This window comes from Vigna unguiculata, chromosome 9, assembly GCF_037176805.1.
Source record: "Vigna unguiculata cultivar grain cowpea cultivar isolate G323 ecotype 2 chromosome 9, ASM3717680v1, whole genome shotgun sequence".
Lineage (NCBI taxonomy): Eukaryota > Viridiplantae > Streptophyta > Magnoliopsida > Fabales > Fabaceae > Vigna > Vigna unguiculata.
Window position 1 is genome coordinate 24,666,167 of NC_140800.1, and position 6,000 is coordinate 24,672,166.

The following is a 6,000-nucleotide window of genomic DNA, read 5'->3' on the forward strand; positions in this document are numbered from 1 at the left end:
CCAAATAAAATTTAATGAGAACCAAAACATTTATTAAATTTGCAAACATTAATGAAACCTAGTTGATAAACTTTAAAAATATTTTTTTAAAAATTATAAAAGGAAAAAATATTTTTAAAAAAATATAAAAGGAAAAAATATTTAAATTAAAATATATTTTAAATGTTTGTTTACTTCAATTTTTAAAATTATAATGAATCTATATTTTATACACTAATAAAAGTTATAATACATCACTTGATCAAAATGATGCAAAGAACAAATAATAAACATAATAATAAAATTTTAACATAGATCTTGTATCTTTTGAACCACAATATATGTTGGATGGTGGTAAAAAAATATTCATGGCAATTACATTAAATTTTTATATTATAGTAAATGAAAATTATTTATACAATTATATTGAAAAAATTAAAGTAGGATTGTAATGAGTTAAAAAATAAAAAATAATTAGATAAAATTTATCAAAATAGTATTCTACATGATGAAAATAAACAAAAAATAAAAATATTAAGAAATTATCACATGTGTGTCTTATAAACAATTTGGAGACTATTGGAAGGAATCACACAAAAAGAAACAAATATATAATGAAGGGTATGATAAGATGAAAAATATCTTAGAGATCTAAGAAAACTTTTCAAATATCAACATATATACTCAATGGTTGATAAAGAAATGACGCAAAAAACAAATAATAAACATAATAAAATTTTATCATAGATCTTGTATCTTTTAAACTCCAATATATGTTGGATGGTGATAAAAAATATTCATGACAATTACATTAAATTTTTATATTGTAGTAAATAAAAATTATTTATACAATTATAGTGAAAAACTTAAAGTATGATTCTAATGAGTTAGAAAATAAAAAAATAATTAGATAAAATTTATCGAAATAGTATTCTATATGATGAAAATAAACAAAAAAAATATTAAAAAATTAACAAATGTGTGTCTTATAAACAATTTGGAGACTACTGGAAGGAATCACACAAAAGAAAACAAATATATAATTAAGGGTATGATAAGATGAAAAATATCTTAAAGATCTAAGAAAACTTTTCAAATATCAACATATATACTCAATGGTTGATAAAAAAAATGACGCAAAGAACAAATAATAAACATAATAAAATTTTATCATAGATATTGTATCTTTTAAACTCCAATATATGTTGGATGGTGATAAAAAAATATTCATGACAATTACATTAAATTTTTATATTGTAGTAAATAAAAATTATTTATACAATTATGGTGAAAAAATTAAAGTATGATTGTAATGAGTTAGAAAATAAAAAATAATTAGATAAAAATTATCGAAATAGTATTCTACATGATGAAAATAAACAAAAATAAAAATATTAGAAAATTAACAAATGTGTGTCTTATAAACAATTTGGAGACTATTGGAAAGAATTGCACAAAGAAAAACAAATGTATAATTAAGGGTATGATAAGACGAAAAATATCTTAGAGATCTAAGAAAACTTTTCAAATATCAACATATATACTCAATGGTTGAGAAATAACAAAAATTGTTCTAGCGAAATAAAAGAGTTCTTGAAATGAAATAAAAATTAATAATAATAAGTAAAGATTTTTTTTTATATTACCAAGTAAATGAAATGTTTATGCTATTAAACACTTAAATTAAGAGTATTAAACATTCTCATGTGAAAGGAAAATATACAATAAATAAAAATATTAAAAAATAATATAAATATTCAAATGTTAGACATAATTTTTTTTTAATTGACATACATCATTTTAACATAATTACATAAAGATTATGATAAGATAAAAAATATATTGGAGATGCGAATGAGTTTCATGACAAACCAAATATTTAGAAGAAATAAAAAATAAAAAGAATATATAGGGTTACTTAATTAATTGTGAATATTTTAATAAATTAAACAAGGATGAAAATATGGCGGGGACAGATATTATGGCGGGGATATATTCATCCCCATCCCCATCCCCATACCCAATTGAAAAAATCGGGGATTCCCCATACCCATACCCATACCCAGTCAATGCGAGGATTCCCCGTCAAAACGGGGACGAGTTCGGACAATACCCACGGGGACGGGTTTATTTGCCATCTCTAAATGTAATGCAATAACGTCAAGTAATAAACATTAAAAAATTAAATTAAATGATACATCCAATTTGGCATTTTTTATTATATTTTATGAATAAGTTTTATATATTATGAATACCACAACCATTATTATAATAATATTTTATTGTATAATATTTTCTTAATTATCAATAAAATTACAAATTATTTTCAAGTAATAAAAAATAAAAATTTAAATGAAACGATACATCACTTTGTTCTTCTTTTTTAAAAATTGAAAAGGATGTGTTATAATCTAACTTAGCACAATTGAAGTAGAATTAGGTTAAAAAATTATTGACGTAGCCTAATAATGAACAAATCAAATATAGCATTTTAAAATTAATTTAAATACTTAACCACCTCTACAGTAATTTCTTTTAAATAATTGGTTAGTCATAAGTAATTAGGTCTTTCTTGTAGTACAATATTTCAATTAGAAAACTTAAAATGTTATCAAATTTAATAAAAAGTAATAAGCTTTTCTATTTTTAATTTAAAATGTTTTTTTAAATATGTATTTATGGTTGAATATTTCTCAATGTTTCTATATATTTATATTTTTTATTTTTTAGACAATGATAATTTTACTATTATTTCATTATCTTAATTTTTTTTTATTATATTATATTTCAATTATGAAACTAAAAATTTTTATCAAAACAATTAAAAATGATACTTTTTCTTTATTTTGAATTTAAAATACTTAGAAAATGCTTCTGTATTCTTTAATTTTTTTCTCATTTTTTAATATAATTCTATTACAAGATTTTTAAATTTTTTATTTTTTTATTATTTCTCCCTTAAAGATTTTTAGAAAACTTGATGCTATTAATATTTTTTCTTATCTTCTTTCTATATCACAAGATTTCAATTAAAACAATTTAAATTTTTATCCTATAAAATAAAAAAGTAACTTTTTTATTTTTATTTTTTAGTTTAAAATATTTTAAAAATATTTATCTATTTTTAAATATTTCTCGTTTTTGAAATATAATTATACTATAAGCTTTGTAGTTAATTCTATTTTTTAAATTTTAGAAAATGATACTTTAGTAATATTTTATTAACTTTTTTTTTTCTATAGCACAAGATTTCAATTAAAAATCATTTAAAACTTATCAAATTATGTTTTTAAGATAAAAGATTTTCTTTTTCTTTCAAGGTATAACAAGTTATTCTTTTAAAGATGTAAAAAGATAAAAGATATAACTAGAACATTAAATTCAATCAATGTAATGCAATAACGTCAAGTAATAAACATTGAAAAATTAAATTAAATGATACATCCAATTTGGTATTTTTTTATTTTATTTTATGAATAAGTTTTATATATTATGATTACCACAACCATTATTATAATAATATTTTATTGTATAATATTTTCTTAATTATCAATAAAATTACAAATTATTTTCAAGTAATAAAAAATAAAAATTTAACTGAAATGATACACTACTTTGTTCTTCTTTTTTAAAAATTGAAAAGAATGTGTTATAATCTAACTGACCACAATGGAAGTACAATTAGGTTAAAAAATTATTGACGTAGCCTAACAATGAACAAATCAAATATAGCATTTTAAAAATTAATTTATATGCTTAACCACCTCTACAGTAGAGAAAAATATGATGGAGAGTTTATTTGTCAATGTTTTTTCTTCTACATTTTGTGATGTCATTTTACAGGAACAAAAGGATAAACATGTGAATGAAGCACACCAACTTCCTTGTTTGAAAGGGAAGCTTGTTCATAGTGCTTTATTATGCATTTGGTCAATTGATGAGAAACAAATTCGTCAAACACAACACATGAAATTATTTCTTGTTACATTTCAAGGTGGGGTAGGGTTGGCAAGAAAAGTTGATGAAGGATTGATCCCAACCAAGGATGGAGGCACATTTCTTAAGAAGACTAAGCATGTTTAGAAATGAAGTTCACTAATCCTTCATCCTTTTCATTTGTGTTTGTTATTTTTTATTCCCCAAGTTGACTTAGTTGAATCAACTTTAGTTGACTTGTTGACCTTTGACTAGGTTTGACTTGTTGACTATAGTTGACTTGACTTAAGCCAACATCCTAATCTATGTTTATTTGCTTTGTAGGTTAATTAGGAGTAAGAATCAATGCTTGGTGGCGCATGGTGATTGGGGAGCATAAATGATGTGGAGGAGAGAGTAAAGCAAAGGCATAAAGCATAAAGAAAAAGGCATAAAGCAAATGTACCTATGTACCTTTGGTCTCCTTTGTTTTTAGCACACTATGGCCAGTTTTTGGAGACATATGAGACACATTCTTTGTCTCCTTTTGTGCTAGAACGAAATTAGCCTTGCACACACCATAGTTAGCTCTTTTGTCTCTCATTTTTGTAACCTTATTTGACCTAGTTTCTAGAAGCTAGGGTTAGGTTTTTGTAGAGACATCCTTAGGTATCTTTTATTTGCTTAGAGGGCCCTAAACTCTTCTATATAAGGGGTGCTCCTAGACATGTAAAAGGGTTGAACATTTTGAAGTAAAAACACTCTTGTGTCTCAACCATTTGTGAGAGTTTCCTCCCTTAGGAGTGAATACTTTTAAGCCTTATCTTGCATAGCAAGTGGCGGCACACCTCCACTCATCTTCAAGGTTGCCATGGCTTCTAGCCTAGCCTTGTAGTGGCGTGCTTCTCATATTTTTACCATTTCTTTCCTTTCCATTTTATGTTTTCTTCTTCCTTTAATTGTTCTTGGTTTTCTATGGTTTATGTGCTTTCCATTTCCTTTTTGTTTTGAATCAATCCATCATCTTCTTCTCTTGAGCTTTGTGAAAGGAACCTTCACATCTAGATAGCTTGCTATCTTAATGTCCAGTGGGGATTTCACTTAGCTTTCTTAATCAACTCACACCATATTCAATAATCTTAAAAGAAAACAACATAATCCTTCATCATAAGCATGGACATAAAATGAAGTTGAAATTTATGACACCAAGAGAAGTCAATAAGGATCAATGTAGGCTGAATGAGAAAATGGAAAAAGAAAGAATAGTAAAGGAAGAAAAAAAAACTACAAGAGGAAGGAAAATGAAGAAAAGGAAATGGAAGTAGAGAAAAATATGATGGAGAGTTTTTTTGTCAATGTTTTTTCTTCTACAGTTTGTGATGTCATTTTACAAGAACAAAAGGATAACCATGTGAATGAAACACACCAATTTCGATGTTTGAAATGGAAGCTTGTTCATAGTGCTTTATTATACATTTGGTCTGTTGATGAAAAGCAAATTTGTCAAACACAACGCATGAAATTATTTATTGTTACAAATCAAGCTGGGGTAGGGTTGGCAAGAAAAGTGCTCCACGAATTGTAACCATTGGAAAGGAACAAAGATGAATATAATCAAGTTGAATTTCATCCTGGAGGAAGAGAATTAGTTTCAAGTCATGGAAAAATAAAGTCCTTCATAAGATCACAAGATCGAAGGAGGGTATGATGTGAATTGCGTATGCGCCAAATGGAGGATGACTAATGCGTCATGTTGATACAATTTCTTTTATTTAAATAAGGGCCCAATGCTTTGTTAAATTGCCTGACCAAATTGTGTTAGGCTTAACGAATTAATGGGCTTCAGTTTTGCTTTATTTTCATATTGTAATAAGGATCCATATGCCAACTTAAGAACCAACCTTTGGAAGATCAAAAGGACCTTTGCTGAAAGTTTTTGGATGACTTTTTGTAGCCTTAATTTCAGTTACAATCAATCATTAAGTAGTGGATCATTATTAGCTTGAGTGGATCATTAATAGCTTAGTGGGTTGTAATTGAAATTTATATGTCTTTTGTAACTCTGATGGTTAAAGCTCCTAAATAAGTTGAACCATTTTCATCAAT